This window comes from Panthera tigris, chromosome C1, assembly GCF_018350195.1.
Source record: "Panthera tigris isolate Pti1 chromosome C1, P.tigris_Pti1_mat1.1, whole genome shotgun sequence".
NCBI classification, from domain to species: Eukaryota; Metazoa; Chordata; class Mammalia; order Carnivora; family Felidae; genus Panthera; species Panthera tigris.
The window spans coordinates 185,378,513-185,398,310 of record NC_056667.1 but is presented as its reverse complement, the minus strand read 5'-3'; the positions used below and the strand labels follow the sequence as shown (position 1 = coordinate 185,398,310).

Below are 19,798 nucleotides of genomic sequence, written 5' to 3'. Positions count from 1 at the left end.
CTGGGCATTGCTACTTCTAATTCTTTAGGCGTTTCTTTCCCTGACTTCTTCCCTTTTCCTGGCTCACACACTTATGTGCCGATCAATTCTCATCTGACTACGAGAAGAGAACCTTCTACAGATAGCTAGAGTTCTTTCTCTGTGCTGCTCTTTCCTTACTCTATCCTACAAACTCTAATACCTTGATCAGCCTGGACTCTCAGCTCTACTTCCTTAACTCAGGAAGTCAGCCAGGTTCCACCTGGCTTTTTCCTTCCTTACAATGCAGCCTGGAAACTCTTCCAAGGAAGGAAAATGGACAACTTCATTGTTCTTCATTATGTGTGCCCAGTGCCTTGAAAAATGATGTTTATAATCCTCCCCACCTTTTGATTATGTCAGGCAAGAGAGTAAATTAAGTTCCTATCACTGTCTTCTCTAGAAATAGCCTTTCTCTCTTCACTTTTCTTTTTTCCCTCATTACGAGGATCATGACTGAGGGTAAGTATATTGTCTCTCATCCTAGTCTAACCTCAGTCTTAGGCTTGCCTTTTGTTTAGGAACTCACAGTTTTCTTGCCCCAACCCTTACCCCCAAACAGTCATAGACCTGTCCCTAGGTATTGGGCATATGTATTGCTGATATCTTTTTCTAGCCTTTGGCTTGACTTGTCACTCATTCTGTCTTTTCATGACAGATTTAATACAGTACAATTAATGTATTTTTCATTGTTGTTATAGTGCCTTTTTTAATTGCTAGTTTGGCTGCTTCAAAGACACAAAGATGGTTTGCTATGGTTTTTTGTTTGTTTGTTTTGTTTCGTATACTTCGTATACATTTAGATCTGTGTTCTACTTGGGACGTAATTTTGTGAATTGTGTAAGTTTAGAGATCATGGTACATTATTTTCCATAGTGATGTGATATCCAGTTGACCTAGCATCTTTTATTTAAAAGACTGTCTTTTGGGGCAGAGGATCTGAATAGACATTTTCCCAAAGAAGACTTACTTACAGACAGCCAGTGGGTACATGCAAAGATGCCCACCTTCACTAGTTATCAGGGCAATGCAAATCAAAACTACAGTGAGGTATTCTCACACCTGTTTGGCTGTTATCAGAAAGATAAGAAGTAACAAGTGTTGGCAAGGATTTGGAGAAAAGGGAACTCTCTGCACTGTTGGTGGGAATGTAAATTGGCACAACCACTATGGAAACAGGTATGGAGTTTCCTCAAAAAATAAAAAAATTGAACTACCATATGATCCAACAATTCTACTTCTGGGTACTTATCCAAAGAAAACACAACAAGAACCTAAAAAGATACCTGCACCCCCATGTTCATTACAACTTTATTTATAATACCAAGATATGGAAACAACCTACTTGTCAATGGATGCATGGATAAAGAACATGAGGTAGATAGATAGATAGGTATAGATACACATATGGATATGGATATAGATATAGATATGATATAGATATAGATACAGACAGACATAGATATACAATTGACAATTTGGGGTTAGGGGCACTGACACCCTGCACATTCAAAAATTTGTGTATAACTTGTGAATTCCCCAAAACTTTACTAATAGTCTCCTGTTGACCAGGAGCCTTACCAATAATATAGTTGATTAACATAGATTTTGTACATTATAGGTATTATATACTGTATTATAGTAAAGTAAGCTAGAGAAAAGAAAATTTTGAGAAAACAAGGAATAGAAAATACATTTTACAGTATTTATCCACAAAATCTGTATGGAAGTAGACCTGTGCATTTCAAATCCATGTAGCTCAGGAGTCAACGGTATTGACGTCTTAACAATATTAAGCCTTCCATGACCATGGGATGAGTTTTCCTTTATTTATGTTTTTAGTTTCTTTAACCAATGTCTTGTAGCTTTCATTGTACAAGTCTTTAGCCTCATTGGTTAAGTTAATTTATAAGTATTTTATTTCTCTGGATACTATTGTAATAGAATTTTTTGGTAAATAGAATTTTTCCTTTTCAGATTGTCCATTCTTAGTGTACAGAAATGCAACTGATATTTGTGAGTTAACTTTGATTCTGCTACTTTTGGATATGTTTATAGTTCTTTTGGTGGAGTCTTTAGGGTTTTATACATTATATATACAAACATGGTTTTTGCTTTTTCCTTTCCAATTTGGATGCCTCTTATTTCTTTTTCTTGTATATTTACTCTGGCTAGAACTTCCAGTACTATGTTGAATAAAAGTGGTGAAAACAGACATCTTTGCCTTGTTCCTGATCTTAGAGAAAAAACTTTCAGTTTTTCAACCTTGTGTATGATGTTTTCTGGGATTTTCATGTACGGCCTTGATTATGTTAGGATAGTTTCTATTTTTTTTTTTTTTTACATTTTTTATTGAAAAAGGTGTTGAATTTTGTTACATGATTTTCTTGCATGAATTGAGATTATCATGTGGCATTTTCCCTTCATTCTAGTAATTGGGCATATTACATTTTTTTATGTTTGACTCATCTGTGCATTCCAGGAAAAAAGTTCTACTTGGTTATAGTATATAATCCTTTTAATATGCTGCTGAATTCTGTTTGCAAGTATTTTGTTGAGGATTTTTGCATTGATGTTTATAAAAGATCTACGGATCTCTTGTTGTGTCTTTGTCTGGCTTTGGTATCAGGGTAATATTGGCCTCATAGAATGAATTATGAAGTATTCCCGCTTCTGTTTTTTCAGAAGTTTGGGAGGATTGGTATTAGTTCTTTAAATGTTTGGTGGAATTCATCAGTGAAGCCATCAGGTCCAGGGCTTTTCTTTATCAGAAGATATTTAACTGCTGATTAAATCACTTTACTAGTTATAGATCTATTCATATTTTCTGTTTCTCATGATTTAGACCTGGTAGTTTTTTTATTCCCAGAAATTTGGTTCTCCAATTTGTTGGTGTACAATATTTCATAGAATTCTCCTATAACTCTTTTTATTTCTATAGAATCAGTAGTAATCTTCCCCTTTTCATTTCCAATTTTAGTATTTTGTGTTCTCTCTTTTTTTCTTAGTCCATCTCACTAAACCTTGTCAATTTTCTTAATCTTTTCAAAGGACCAACTTTTGGTTTTATTGCTTTTCTCTATTGTTTTTCTGTTCTTTATTTCATTTATCTCTGTTAATCTTTATTTTCTTTTTTTTAAGTAAACTCAGACTTCTATCATCAATGGATTTTTATTTATTTATTTAAGATGTTAATTTTTTTAAATGTTTATTCATTTTTGAGAGAGAGAGAGAGAGAGAGAGAGAGAGAGAAAGAGAATCCAAAGCAGGCTCCAGGCTCTAAGCTGTCAGCACAGAGCCTGACACAGGGCTCGAATCCACAAACTGTGAAATCCTGACCTGAGCTGAAGTCAGACGCTTAACCAACTGAGCCACCCATGCACCCCAATTTTTGTTATTTTCATCCTTCTGCTAGCTTTGGGCTTATTTTTTCCTCCTTTTTCTAGTTTCTTTCTTTCTTTTTTTAAGTTTTCTTATTTATTTGAGACAGAGGGAGCCCGAACTTGCACGCATGCACGTGTGGGGGAGGAGCAGAGAGAGAGGGGGAAAGTCCTAAGCAAGGCTCCATGGTATAAGCTCAACGGGCTCAATCTTATGTCTGATGCTCAACCTACTGAGCCACTCAGGCGCCCCCTTTTCTAGTTCTTTAAGTTGTAAAGTTAGGTTGTTTTGATTTGAGAGCTTTTTTTGTTTTTTAATATAAGCATTTATAATTCTAAATTTCCTCCTTAGCATCACTATTGCTACATCTCATAAGTTTTGGTATATTGTGTGTTTACTTTCCTTTGTCTCTTAAGTATTTTGTAATTTATTTTGTGATTTCTTCTTTGGCCTTTTGGTTATTTTAAAATCTTTTGTTTAATTTTTACAATTTTATGGATATTCCCATTTTTCTTCTGTTCACTTCTGACTTACTCCTGTTATGATCCCAGAAGACACTATGTGTGATATCTGTTTTTCTTAAATCTGTTGATATTTAATTTGTGTCCTAACATATGATCTATGTTGGAAAGTGGCCCAGTTGTACTTGAAGACTATATCAGCTTTTGTTGGGTAGAGTGTTCTGTATATGTGTGTTAGATCTGGTTGGATTATTGTGCTATTTACATCCTCTGTTTCTCTAATTTCCTTTTGTCTGCTTGTTCTATCCATTATTGTGATGGGGTATTGAAGTCTCCAAATGTTATAAAACTGTTTCTCCCTTCAGTTCTGTCAGTTTTGCTTCAGATATTTTGATGGTCTGTCATTAGGTGCATAAATGTTTATAATTGTTACGTCTTCTTGCTGTATTGAACCTTTTATTACATATAATGTCCTTTGTCTCTTTTTTGAATTAAAGTTTATTTTTCAGATATTAGTATAGCCATCTTTAATCTCTTTTAAGTTACCATTTGCATGGACTATCTTTTTCCATTCTTTTAGTCTCTGTGTCTTTGGATTTCAAGTGAGTCTCTTATAGATAGCATATATTTGGATCATGTCTTTTTATCTGTTTTGCCAAACTCTTTTGAAGAGTTTAATCCATTCACATTTATAGTAATTACTGATAAACAATTCTGTAGTTTTGCTATTTGTTTTCTACATATTTTATCTTTTTTTGTTCCATATTTCTGCATTGCTTTTGCATTTAGTTGATTGTTTTAGTGAAATGTTTAAATTTATTTCTCATTTCCTTTTGTGTATATTCTATAGCTGTTTTTGTGTGTATATGTGGTTACTGTGGAGATTGAATTTAATATCCTAAAGTTATAACACTGTAATTTGAATTTGCACTAATTTAACTTCAATAACATAATAAATCTCTACTTCTTTACAGATCCCTTCCCACCCCTTTCAGTTGTTGATTGCATCTTTGTACATTGTATGCTCCAAAACATAAATAATTCTTTTAAAAGCATTTGTCTTGATCCAGTTGACAGCAAAATAAATGTCAAGGTTGGTAACTATACATTACCTCACTGTGCAGTCGTGACAGTCTTTTTATGATACTCAGCATGGGACAGTCATAATTAAATTAACCTCAGTGCCTCTTAAGTGCATGGGACCTAAACAAAATAGTCATGTAAAACCCGTACCTTGAGCAGATGCAGCTTTCCTCCTAAACATCTTTTACAAATTAAGAAGTGTTTGCAAATAAATAAATGTATTAGTTTAAGTTATGTAGAAAACAAAATGTGGACATATATGCCAGTTACAATAATACTAGCTTTTAGACCAATAGTTGGTTCTTTTTAATGTATTAGTCTCCTAAATCGTGTAAAAAAATGGTTATAGGGACACCTGCATGTCTCAGTTGGTTAAACATCCAACTTTAGCTCAGGTCATGATCTCACAGTTTGTGAGTTCGAGCCCCACATCGGGCTCTGTACTGACAGCTCAGAGCCTGGAGCCTGTTTTGGATTCTGTGTCTCCCTCTATCTCTGTCTCTGTCTCTGTCTCTGTCTCTCTCAAAAATAAGTAAATAAACATTTTTAGAAAATGGTTATAAATCATTGTTACAATAATATTAACTTACAATGGCCCATGTATTTGCCTTTGCTGAGATTTTTATTCCTTCACACAGCTTTGAGTTTATTGTCTAGTGTCTTTTTATTTCATTTTGTAGGATTCCCTTGAGCATCTCTTGTAAGACATGTCTAGTGGTAGTGAACTCTCCCTTAGCTTTTTTTTTTTTTTTTTTTTTTTTAATCTGGGAATGTCTTATTTCTTGTCTCACTTTTGAAGAATAGTTTTGTCAGATGTAGGATTCTTGGTTGCCAGTTTTTTTTCTTTTAGCAGTTAGAATATATCAGCCCACTGCTTCTGGGCTTTAAAATTTCTTATGAGAAATCTGCTTATAGTCTTATTGAGGGTTCCTTTGTATCTGAGCTCACTTCTGTCTTACTGTTTTCAAGATCCTCTTTGTCTTTCAACAGCTTGATTATAATGTGTCTCAGTGTGGGTCTCTTTGAGTTCCTCTTACTTGGAGTTCACTGGACTTCCTGGATGTTTATATTCATGTCTTTCATCAAATTTGGGATGTTTTCAGCCATTATTTCTTTAAATATTTTCTTTACTGGGGTGCCTGGGTGGCTCAGTCAGTTGAGCATCTAACTCTTGATTTTGGCTCAGGTCACAATCCCAGGGTCATGGGATTGAGCCCCACATTGGTCCTGCTTAAGATTCTCTCCCCGCCCCCCTCCTCTCCCTATCCTCCCCTCTCCCCCTCCATCTCTCTCTCCCTCCTCTCCCCTCTCCCTTGTTCCTGTTCTCTCTCTCTCAAATTAAAAGTTTTTTTAAACAATGAATGAATGAATACATACATACATACATACATACATACATACATAAATATTTTCTCTACCTCTTTCCCTCTCTTCTCCTTATAGGACTTACACAATGCATATCTTGATCTACTTGTTGGTAGATAGGTCCCTTTGACCTCTGTTTATTTTCTTCAGTCTTTTTGTGTTTTTCAGACAGGATAATTTTCATTGTCCTATCTTGAGGTTTACTTTCTTTCTTCTGCCTACTCACATGTGCCTGTGTATCCCAGAAGTGAAATTTTCATTTCAGTTATTGTATTTTTCAGCTGCAGAATTTTTTTTGGTTTTGTTTTAGTTTTTCTGTCTCTTTATATTTCCATTTTATTCATATCTCATTTTCTTAACTTTCTCCACATATTCCTTAGTTCCTTAAATACCTTTAAGACAGTTGTTTTAAAGCCTTTGTCTAATATATCTGCCATCAGGTCTTCTTCAGGAACAGTTTTTCTTTGAATGGGCTACTCTTCCCTGTTTCTTCACATACCTTATGTGGTTTTTGTTGTTGTTGTTGAATGCTAGACATCTTAATATAACAATGTGAAACTCTGGAAATCAGATTTTTGTCCTTCCTTAGGGTTTTCCATCCTTTTTTGTCCCTCCCACCTTGTTTTTGTTTTTATTTTGTTGTTTGTTATAAGCTATCTCCGTGCCAAGGGTCAGCCTAAGATGTAAACTTAATGTCTTTTCTGTGCACATTCTGGGCATGCATGATCACTTTCTATTTTTCCCTTCATATGCAGTTGTTTTTGTCTTGGTCTCCAATGTCTGGCTCCCAAAAGGGGAAAAAGAGAAAAATGGAGGTGGGGTTGGAATATGGGAACAGGCAATTAAGTCCCCTGGAAGTCACTTTAGTGGGAGGAGTGAGGCTTACAACAATGAAGGGAGATGGGACAACAATGGTTGCCCAGCTCTTTTTCTGTACCTCCATGATCAGAAGCAGCAGTCAGCAATCAGAGCACAAATATTTGATATTTGTTGGACAGAGTCCTATTTTCCCATCCTGGCTCCTGCAAGCTGCTATAGAAACATGTGCTTTGCTCCTTGCTATGTGGCTCAGGGTGGGGGATGGGTAGCTATTGCTGTGCTGAGAGCTGAAATTGACCAAAATTAATCACAATTAAAATAAAAACCACAGGTCTTTCCATGGAAGTTTTAAGCATTCAGTAGACTTCAGAGTTCCAAAGCAGATTCTGCAGGTATGATTGTTGTCTAGATGCTGATAGACTCCTGGTGCTCTTAACTCTGTCATCTTCCCAGAGTCCTCTCCTCCACCTTAATACTTTAAAGTTTTTTTTTTTTTTTTTAATGTTTGTTTATTTTGAGAGAGAGTCCATGTGCATGTGCGTGTGTACCGGGGAGGGGCAGGCAGAAAGAGAGGGAAAGGGACAAAAAAAACCCCAAGCAGGCTCTGGATTGTCAGCCCAGAACCCAACATGGGGCTCCATCGAACACATGAACCGAGAGCTCATGATCTGAGCTGAAACCAAGACTCGAATGCTTAACCCAACTGACCACCCAGGTGTTCCTCCTCCACCTTAGTTTTTAAAACAAGCATCATGCTTGATTTTTTTTTTAAGTTTATATATTTATTTTGAGAGAGGCAGAGACAGCATGAGTGGGGGAGGAGCAGAGAGAGAGGAAGACAGAGAATCCCAAGCAAGTTCCATACTGTCAGCACAGAGGCCAGTCAGGGGGCTTGAACTCATGAAACTGCGAGATCATGACCTGAGCCAAAGTCGGATGCTTTAACTGACTGAGCCACCTAGGTGCCTCTACCTTAATTTTTAAAGGATATTTTTGCTGGTTATGTAAAGGATATTTACTATATTCTAGATTGGCAGTTATTTTCTTTTGTCCTTTTAACTATCATTCTGTTATATACTGGTTTCTTTTGTTTCCGTTGAGAAATTTGCTGTCAATCTTACTGTTTCTTTGAAGGTCAGCTGAATTTTTTTCTATGCTTTTTATATGAATTTTTTCTTTTTTCACTCATTCCTTTTATAGTTTGATGATGATTTCCTGGGTATGGTGTTCTTTGAGTATATTCTGCTTGGAGTTGGCAAAGTGTCTTGAATCCCTGAATTGATTTCTTTCATCAGTTTTGTAAAACTGTTATTCTTTGAATATTGCTTATATCTGTTTCTGCTCTTGTCTGGAACCTTGATTGTATGTATATTGACATTTTGAGCATATCTTCCATTTATCTTAAGCCTTTCCTCCAACTTTTCCCCTCTCTTCTAGTCTTCTTTCTTCTTTCCTACTTTCTTTCTCATGTTATAGTTTGGTATTTTTTACTGACTTACCTTCTAATCCTATGGTCTGCTGTGTCCAGTTTACTATAAAACTAATATATTGAGTTATTAATTTCATATATATTGTATTTTTCAGTTTTAGAATTTACATTTTTTTTATATCCTAATTCATTGGTGAAATTTTCCACCTCATCAGTTTTGTCGATTTTTTGCTCTAGTACCTTATTCAGAATTATTTTATTCTTTAATAGTATTTTGCTATAACACTACCTTTTTTAAGTTTATTTATTTTGAGAGAGAGAGAGAGCACGCGCGAGAGGGGGAGGGGCAGAGAGAGAGAGAGAATCCCAAGCAGACTCTGTACTGTCATCATGGAGCCCAACATGAGCCTGAATCCATGAACCAGGAGATCATGACCTGAGCCAAAACCAAGAGCCAGATGCTCAACTGACTAAGCCACCCAGGCACCCCCACAATTATTTTAAATAGTTGTCCTTGTGTGTGAACTTTATTGTTGGATCATCTGTGGATCTAGTTTTCTCTTAATTATTGGTCATGTTTTTGTCACTTAGTATATTTAGTAATTTTTGATTGTGTGCTAGACCTTGTATATGAAAGAACCATAGAGGCTTCAAACAGTGTTACCTCCCTGACAGGGTCCCCCACCCTTTTTTTTTTTTCTGTTGCTCAAGTGGCTGAAGGGCTTATTACTTCCAATTTATCTATCAGAGTTGAATTGTTCTAAATTTTTTTTTTAACGTTTATTTATTTTTGAGACAGAGAGAGACAGAGCATCAACAGGGGAGGGGCAGAGAGAGAGGGAGACACAGAATCTGAAACAGGCTCCAGGCTCTGAGCTGTCAGCACAGAGCTGACGAGCCGAAGTCAGACACTCAACCGACCAAGCCACCCAGGCACCCAGGAGATGAATTGTTCTAAAGCTGTGCTAAAGTTTAATAAACCTCAGGTTTCCTATCCGTCGCCTTGTTGGTTGGTTGGTTTGTTTGTTTGTTTGTTTGTTTGTTTGTTTGTTTGTTTTTGCCCCTTAAATTGAGAACCTAGTGAGTACCTGTATCCTTAACCCTGAAAGATTGTTGGAGAGTCATCTCTACAGAGATTCCCAGTAGAGCTCTCAAGTCAGCCTGCTTATACTGCTTCAAAATCTGGCAATTGTCTTGGTGGCTCAAAATTCCCAAGGTACAAAGAGTTTCCTTGACATCAAATGACCCTTCCCAAAGTATGACCATTTCTTGCGTATCTTTCCAGAGGTTTTCTCTTAGTCCTCTTCAAGGTTTTTCACCCACTGCAGAACTCATGAAATGAAAATCTTACATGATAGTCAATACATAAGAGATAAAAAGTCAGCTGCTATGGTTGGATTGGGAGGCTCTGACACATCTTTAGTTTGAGAAACATCAGAGACTTTGCAATGATCATATAACTTTACTCCAAGAGAATTTTATTGTGCTCTTATTTGTATTTTTTAAATCATATTTTGTTAATGAACATATTTTAAAATGTTAAGTTTTTTTGGTGTTTTAGATTTTAAAGTTGTGTACGATTTTGAATCAAAGTGGTAGAGTATAATGTGGTCAGCAGCTACTTAAAAATAGCTTCTACTTTCAGAGGAAAGTATACTTTTAGCAATTTGAAAAGTTTTCTCACTGATCAAAATAATTTTTAATATGTTTTTGTACCAAAACTTCAAGTAATAGCATTTCCTGTGTTCTTTTTAAAAATGATAAAATTTTCAGTTCTGTGAAACTCATCCAAAATGATGATATAGCCATTGATACTTATTATTTAAGGTTGATGTTACACTGCATATTGAAATTTTAATGATTGTGTGTGTGTGTGTGTGTGTGTGTGTGAGAGAGAGAGAGAGAGAGAGAGAGAGAGAGAGAGATATCACTGTAATGTGTTCCAAAAGTTGGATTAATGGAATTTTTGACTGAAAAGGACTGAATTTTGTAGATTATTCAAGTGAAACTCCCTAATATTTAAGTCAGCTCCTCAAGGTCTTACAGGTAATTAATGGGAAATTTGAAACTAAAATTCAAACTTCATTTCTCTAAATCTGCTATTTAAAAAAAAAAAATTTTTTTAACGTTTATTTATTTTGGAGACAGAGAGAGACAGAGCATGAATGGGGGAGGGTCAGAGAGAGGGAGACACAGAATCCAAAACAGGCTCCAGGCTCTGAGCTGTCAGCACAGAGCCCGACACGGGGCTCAAACTCACGGACCGCGAGATCATGACCTGAGCCGAAGTCGGGTGCTTAACCGACTGAGACACTCAGGCGCCCCTGCTATTTTTTAAATTTGGTTTAATGATGGTATACAAGTGTATGCTGGTCATTATAGAAAGCTTTTTAATCCCTAATTATTTTTAAAAATAGATAAATTGTATTATAAATGTTTTATCAAAATTGTTTTTTATTTCATGAGAATATTATCTTAATATTTCAGTTTTTTAATTTTTATTTTTATAGAGCTGGAAAATATTGAAGTCTCAACAAATGAATTCCACACTTGAATTCTGCCGCATTCCTATGCCACCTCCTCCTTTAGAAAACTGATCTTAGAACAGAGGTAAAATTATGAAATTTAAGTTCTTAAAAGTTAAAGAATTTTTCCATACAATTAGACATGTTGGAATTTTTGGTCATCTTTGGTGGGTAGCTTCTATTTATTTAGCAATTTTACCTAAGAGACTTGAAATAATCACATCTTAATTACTGCCTTTGAGTTTTACTTTTGAAATACTTTTTAATAATTTTTAGTAGTTGTGTCTTTTAACCTTCTTGTTGCCTAAATCTTTACAGTTACTGAATAATTGAATTTACTCATCATAATTGTATTATGTAACTACATTGAGATCAGTGCTGTCCAATAGAATTTCTGTGATGATGTCTGTGTTCTTTATCTGTGTTCTCCAGTATGGCTGCATGTAGCTACTGAGCACTTGAAATGTAGCTAGTGCAACTAAGGAATTGAGTCTTTAAATTTTATTTTGTTTTATTTTATTTTATTTTATTTTATTTTATTTTATTTTATTTTATTTTATTTTATTTTATTTTAAATAGCTATATGTAGCTAGTGGCTACTATATTGAATGGTGCAGCTTTAGGGTTTTTTTTAGAGAAGTTGATATTTACAATAAATGCACATCTTGAGTACTCAAATTTCAGATTTATACCTTGAAATATTGTTATAGTTGTTGGCCTAGTTTGAAAATTTGCAGTAGCAAAAACCATTTTTTATGATTTCATATGTTTCCCTGATAATTGTATAGCTTTGTTTATCCAGTAAACCCCAGAGAGCAGTTACCATAATTAGTTTTTCTCACTGACGTGTTAACTTATTTAATCTTAAAAAAACAAAAAAAACTTTGACATAAGTACTTACATTATCTCCCATTTATAAATGAGGAATTTGAGGCCATAAATTAATTTGGAGTAATTTTTCCACAGATGCATAGCTGGTAGGTCATGGAACTGGAATTTGAACTCAGGCAGTTTAGAACCAGACCCCCATACCCTAACCATTAGGCTGTACTGCCTCTTATAATCTGATTCTTTATAAATTGACAATTTCCAAAAAAGATACATGCTGTCAGCTAAGACACAATTTCTGCCTGTGTAGGCCATGGAAAGCTTATTGTACTTGGATCAGTATAGTGAGTTTGCTTCCTGGCAAGTAGTTATTGACCTTCAGATCATGTTCCAGCAGTTTCTTATTTTGTTCATTATGTTGTATTCAGGGCTTGCTAATAAAGGTTGCCATTACCATGGCCATCAAAAAGATAATTGTTTCCTGTGATGTCTTTTTACTTTGTTAGATAGTCTGAAAGTAAGGCAGTATGGGCCCAAATTGAGCTGCATGCTGGAATATCAGCTTGATTTTTGCTTTTAAGACTTTAATTTTTTTTAAGTAATCTCTAGACCCCACGTGGGGCTTGAACTCATGGTCTCGAGATCAAGAGTCTCCTGCTCTACCTACTGAGCCAGGCAGGCATCCCTTGATTTTTGCTTTTAAATATGCTTTCTATATACCAGATAATGGAATGGGTATAATATACAGTGGAAAAAATCTACAGAATTATACATTGTCTGGTTAAATAAAAGGGGAACTTTTAGTACATTTATAACTACGTTCACAGCTACCTCCAGATACTAAGGTACTGAGAATAGTTAGGAAATCCATATTACAAAATTTCTCTGTAACCAGCACTATTCTGTTTTTCAAATGAAGGTACTTGAATATTTTTAGGATTTTAGATATAGTAAGTAAAACTAAAGCCCAAAAGATTTAATTGATTTGTCCAAGGTCATATAAGCAGTGTGGTTCATTGATTCAACAAATACACATAAGTACCTACCATTAAGTCCAGATACCATAGTATGTTTGTTAGCTTTGAGTATATAGTGAATACCCAAATGTGACCAAAACAGAAAGGGACCGTTTTCATATAACTTAATAATCTTATAGGGAAGATCGATAATAAGATCTAAGAAGCCAGGTATAAAATCCAAAGCTCTAGGAAGGAAATGAACCATATTTGTTGGAATGGAAAGTAGTAGAGTAGGGAGAAAGGGATGCTATTTAGATGAAGTGGTCAAGAAAGGCTTGCTGAGACTAACAGGATTGGAAGAAGGCAGCTATTTGTATAGCAGTAGTAAGACAGCATTCTAGTCTGCAAAGAATCCCTGGGGTGAAGGGGTGCATGAAGTTATAGAAAAACTTAAGAGTATGGCCAGGACATAGAAAGCTGTGGGGAGTAGTATGAGCTACAAGAAAGGGGACAAGGTACATTTTTCAACCGTAGGTTTTGGAATAGGCATTAAGTTAAAATCCTAGTTTTACCAGTTCAACTGTGTTACCTTGTGTGGGTCATTTGACCTAATTTACACATTAATTTTCTTATCTATTGGGAATAACAGAGATTATTTTATAGTACCATATATAGTGTCAGGAAAATTAAGTATATAATACTTGTAGCAAACATTTATAGTGTTTACTTGTGATAAGAATTATTCTTTTTTTTTTTAAGTTTATCTTTATTTATTCTGAGAGAGAGATAGAGAGCAAGTGAAGGAGGGGATGAGAGAGGGGAGAGAGAGGAAATCCCAAGCAGGCTCCACACTGTTAGTGCAGAGCCCAAAGTGTAGCTCAAACTCATGAACCATGAGATCAAGCCACCAGGTGCCCTGATAAGAACTATTCTAAGTACACAATAATTATATGAAATAAGTACTGTGCTGCTGTTATCCTTCTTTTTGAAACCAGAGAAATGAGGCACAGAGGGTTTAAGTATAGCTAGTAAGGGGGTAACTGTAGCAAGTGAGTACCCTTAAACTTAGACAATCTGGCTCCAGAGTCCATGCTCAGAGTGGGTCCTGGTAATCCCTTAAGTGGGTTTGTGAGGTCAAAATTGTTTTTTATATTAATACTAAGACAGTATTTGCTGCCTTCATTGTCATTCTCTGATGAATACACAGTGAAGTTTTTCAGCAACAGATTGAATGCAGAAGTAATTATGAGATTTGCAAAAAAAAAAAAAAAAAAAAGTAAAACAACAAATACTACTCTTCTCACCAAATTTGCTTTTGTTCGGGAAAAATAAAATTTCACTTTAAAACATGTCAAAAAAACCCCACTGTGTTAACATGTAATGGGCTTATTTTTTTAAATGAGTTAATAAACTTTTTAAATGTAGGAGTGAAAGGGGGTTCTGAGGCAAAAAGTTGATTTGCTGCTCTAACCCACTAGATTCTACTGCTTTATTAATCAGATAAATTATAGAAAACAACTGATACAATGTTCATACTTGATAGGCTCACTAGTAATTTACTTTTTCTTTTTTTTTTTTTTAAATTTGTTTTAATGTTTACTTATTTTTGAGAAAGAGAGAGAAAGAGCATGAGCGGGGAAGGGGCAGAGAGAGAGAGGGAGACACAGAATCTAAAGCAGGCCCCAGGCTCTGTGCTGTCAGCACAGAGCCCAAAGCGGGGCTTGAACCCATGAACCACGAGATCATGACCTGAGCCGAAGTCAGACATTTGACTGAGCCACCCAGGCGCCCCTACTTTTTCCTTACTTTTAAGATAATTTTCCTTACATTTTAACATTTTTGAAATCAGGATGTGTCTTGACTGAATAAACTTCAGCTACCAGGCAAGTAAATTGTGAAATAGCAACAGTCATCCTTATTTGGTATTTTGAGAATTTGGCTTTGTGAATTCATTTATTCATTTATCATTTCAATTAATACTAGTAGCACCATATTGAGTTAAATTTTTTTATTAAAAATTTTTTTAATGTTTGTTATTTTTGTGTTACGTTTTTAATTGAGTTTCCATCTGTAAATTGTTGCTTAAAATGTCTATAAAATATCACAGTATAATATAGCTTTGCAATGAATAATGGTCTCAGCCGAAGATTGCCTGACATGTGCCAATTAATTCAGAGAAAATTTGCCAGATCCCTCGGTCTCTAATTTCAAACCTGGACAAGGTTGATATTCCTGTTTGATGCATTTGGGAGAATATCTACCTGTCAAACGTTTCTGGGTGCTTTTTAAAGAAGCTATCAACTTCCAACCATATTTAATTTGGAAAAATAAAATTATTAAGCTTAATCACATGGAAAAAGCAGGCAGAAATCTCAGGTTTTATTATGGCCAAAAATAAAACTGTCATTACTGCAGGTGCTAAATAATTGAGTTCATGAGATAAGTAACTAAATCAATAGATGTTTGAGTACCTGTTATGTGCCTCACACGTCTCTGTGAAGTGCGGATTCTAGTGGGAAAGACAGACAATAATAAGTAAACAAATAAGATAATTATGATTTTGCTAACTGCTATGAAGGAAACGGACAGAATGATAGGGGATGGAAGGAAGAGGAACTTGGGGAGCCAATTTAAGTAGAGGGAGCTTCTCTGAGGAAGTGACATTTGAACTGAGTCTAATCCAGACATAAAGAGAGGGCTGGGAGAGTGTGCCTTATGGCTAGTAGAACAAAGATGTCCAGAAGCATAAAGCATAATTAAAAATTTTTTTTAATGTTTATTTATTTTTGAGACAGAGAATGAGCAGGGGAGGGGCAGAGAGAGAGGGAGACATAGAATCTGAAGCCGGGTCCAGACTCTGAGCTGTCAGCACAGAGCCTGATGCAGGGCTCGAACTCATCAACTAAGAGATCATGACCTGAGCCGAAGTCAGATGCTCAACCGACTGAGCCACCCAGGCACCCCAGCATAAAGGATAATTTAAAAAGTCATATGTGATTATATGGATAAGCTTATGTTTTTGTCCTTTAGTTAAACATTTTTTCATTTTAATAAAGGTTTGTTTCTTATTTTCTACTTAAATTTGTTACTGAACAAATTACAGTCTTAAAATTAGTAGTATTGTAGAGTTGAAGAAATGTGGTGGTATTTGGTTTTAATTATTAACACCACTGTATTTCTGTATTTAAAAGTATTACGTGGACTCTTGGGTGGCTCAATGGGTTAGGCGTCCGACTTTGGCTCAGGTCGTGATTTTGCGGGTTCGTGAGTTCAAGCCCCATGTCGGGTTCTGTGCTGACAGCTCAGAGCCTGGAGCCTGCTTCTTATTCTATGTCTCCCTCTCTCTCTGCCCCTCCCCCATTCATGCTCTGTCTCTCTCTGTCTCAAAAATAAATAAACACTAAGAAAAAAAAAATGTTAAAGAAAAAAAGTATTACCTTGCAGTCATTTTAAAAATAGTATTGGTAGAAAAAAAAATAGTATTGGTAGAAACTAAAGTGATTTGATAAACAAATTTGTTGTTATAGAAGAGATTAGATAGGAATTTAAAATAATGAATTTAACCTGAATGTGAGACTTTCTCTTTTTTTTTCTGAAGGATTACTTGGGGAGCTTTTTAAAATAAGTATTCCAGGCTCTATATCAAATAGGGATTCTGATGCAATATATACAGATAAAAAGATTTGTGGGATTTTTTTGAAAATAATATTTGGGTTTCTTTTTTATTTTAAAAGCAGTTGATGTTCTTTGTAGAGAATTGGAAAAAAATATTAATTTTAGTTGCTTGTCCTTGCCCTTTTCTATAAAGCAGTAGCATACATTTAAAAAATCTTCTAATCCCTTGTAGTTAGCAAAAACATAACTTACTAGTTTATAAATTTTTCCTAAAACATAAAACCTGGATTTAAACCATTTTTATATTTTAAATATTTATGTTAAAAACTTCTTCATTTTGGGGGCACCTGAGTGGTCAGTCGGTTGAGTGTCTGACTTCAGCTCAGGTTATGATCTCAAGGTTCGTGGTTTTGAGCCCCATATCAGGATCTGTGTTGACAACTCAGAGCCTGGAGGCTGCTTCAGATTCTGTGTCTCCCTCTCTCTCTGCCCCTTCCCGGCTCATGCCATGTCTCTCTCTGCCTCTCAAAAATGAATAAACATTAAAAAAAATTTTTTTAAGTTGCTCATTTTGACTTTTTAAAGTTTATTTTTGTGTAACAATAGCTAGTTAGAAAACACAGTGAAGGGGCTGCTGGGTGACTCAGTCAGTCAAGGATCCTAGTCTTGATTTCGGTGCAGATCGCAATCTCATGGTTTTTAGGATTGAGCCCTGCATTGGGTTCTGCGCTGACATTGCGGAGACTGCTTGGGATTCTCTCTCTCTCTCTCTCTCTCTCTCTCTCTCTGCCCATCCCTAGCTCTCTCTAAATAAATAAACTTAAAAAAATAATAACGAAAAAGAACCAGCGTCACAAGATAATATAAACCATACAGGAATCAACTTAATTGGAAGTGTGTTGACCTACATGAAGAAAAAATAAAATTTATATTAAGATGTATAGAAGAGGATTTTTAATAGAGAGCAATGCCATGCTTCTGTATGGGTTAACTCAATGTTGTGGAGATGTGATTTGGAATTAATTTGTAAACTCCTATGAGAATGGAGTGTAGGAAAGAAACTTATCAATATAATTCTAATATTCCTCTGGAAGAAGGAAGCAGGCAATAATAAACACATTTTTAGGAAAAAGAATCTCTATACAAGAAGGGACTTGGAATATTTTTTACTAAGCTACAGTAATTAAAACATTATAGTCCTGGTGCAAAATTAATGGGAAAGTAGCTCAGAAATAGTTCCAAATGTATGTAAGACTTTTTGTATGTGACAAAAATAGCATTTCAAGTAACTGAGGAAAAACTGGACATAAAATATATTAGAACAATTTAGAGCTGTCAGGAGAAAAACATTTGTTAGATCTTAATCTCATATCACATTCTAAAGTAACTTCCAGATTGTTTAAACTATAAATGTCATTTCTAATTTTAGAAGATTCACACTTAACTAAACAAGCAGAGCAATTTTTAAAATATAATAACATATATCGTGGTATCTTATACATCACAGCATTTTGTGTATAAAATCTTTAATGTTTTGGCAATAGGTATGAATGTTGATACTAATTTTTATTATCTTAGTTTTAAAAGTCATGTATATCATATTAATAAATGCAGGACAGTTAAAGCCTTTATATTTAGATTTATTTAGATATTTTCATGCTGAGGTATTAGCTTTATAAGTAGAGTAGGGAGAAATTATTCTGTACATGTGACAGTCATGTGCTTTAAAAATACATGATTGGGGGCACCTGGGTGGTTCAGTTGGTTAAACGTCTGACTTTGGCTCAGGTCATGATCTCACAATATGTGAGTTCGAGCCCTGCATTGGGCTCTGCTCTGACAGCTCAGAGCCTGGAACCTGCTTTGGATTCTGTATCTCCCTCTCTCTGCCCTTCTCCTCCTTGAGCCCTGTCTCTTTCTCTCTCTTTCTCAAAAATAAACATTAAAAAAAAAAGATGGAGTATGGTTTTGAGAGTTTATTTATATTTGGATATACTATCAATAATATTTATATCCTGTGACCTTAAAATTTCAAATCCAGTTTTTACAAGTGATACTACAGAAAAGAACAGAAAATACATAAATAAGTATGAAGATGTTCATTGCAGCATTTTTTTTTTTTTTTTTGTAATATAGGAAAATTGAAAACAACCTATGTGTTTATCAGTAAACTATTAAATGGTAAGTTTTGGGCTTAATTGCTCTATGGCTGTTAAAAAGAATGAGATCTATAGGTCTTCCGTATTTTTAGCAACTGAAAAAAGCATATTGTAGAAAACTACATCTGATGAACATGTGACTATAAACTATATACATGCACTTATATATAAACATGCATATACATAAATATATATTTGAAAGAAAAATAAATACCAGATGGTTGACTCTGTTTAATCTTCATGGGTGGGATAGTTGGGATTTCCTTTTTTTTTTTTTTTTTTTTTTTTACATACATATACTATTTATAATATTTGAACATTATTTAATAATTGACTATCAACCATTAATTCATATTTGTAGCTAAATATATTTGTAAAATTATAAAGATAGCAGTTGATATGCAGGGCAGAAATCGCTTTTTAATTTTCCAGGAAATAAAAAATTAAAATCAGTTGGAATCCGGCAATAGAGATACAGGAGTTTTTTTAAGTTACAATTTGTTTATTGGAAATCAGTCCTTGGTGTCACCACTACAATGAAATTATGCTTTTCTTCCTTACGTGGTAATAAATATATCAGAAGTATTTACCTTCTTTTCTGGAGTACTCTTCAAAGAGGATGTAAAATTCTGTTTTTCTTCTTAATCTTGTGCTCCATTGAGCTCATTAGAAATGATAAAGTGGTAGGAAGAAGATGCTATAAATTATATTAACAAAGCAGCCCCTTTTTATATCTTCATAAGAGACTTGAGGAAAGAAAATACTAAAGGGAGATGAAGATGTTAGAATTTATACTTAAATTATTTCCTAAGAAACTAATGTAGGTTTTGTTTTAATATACTTTATTTGAAGCTTAATAAAAATGTAATCTGGGCCACCTGGGTGGCTCAGTTGGTTAAGCGTCTGACTTAATCTCAGTTCAGGTCTTGATTTCAGGATTGTGAGCTCAAGCCCTGTGTTGGGCTCCAGGCTGGGCGTGAAGCCTATTTAAAAAAAAAAAAAAAAAAAATGTAACCTAGCTTACTTATTTTTCAGGTACTTTGTAAGTCAAAAACATTTCTTTAAAATTTTTTTTTAATGTTTATTTATTTCTGAGACAGAGAGAGACAGAGCATGAGTGGGGGAGGGGCAGAGAGAGAGGGAGACACAGAATCAG

At 34.8% G+C, this 19,798-nt stretch overlaps 1 protein-coding gene across 9 annotated transcripts in view; it reads left to right on the top strand.

The window, feature by feature from the left end:
* The window catches only part of FAM126B (family with sequence similarity 126 member B), a 90,354-nt gene that overhangs the window by 19,813 nt on the left and 50,743 nt on the right, over positions 1 to 19,798 (top strand). For 6 of the 9 annotated variants that reach the window (XM_042995041.1, XM_007090007.3, XM_007090006.3 and 3 more), the window contains one exon: positions 11,067 to 11,166. The gene's annotated coding sequence lies outside the window, so the exon portion shown is untranslated. Of the gene's footprint in view, positions 1 to 4,866; positions 4,954 to 11,066; positions 11,167 to 18,619; positions 18,665 to 19,798 lie in introns of those variants that run through there. The other 3 variants (XM_042995043.1, XM_042995040.1, XM_042995046.1) reach the window with 2 other exon arrangements.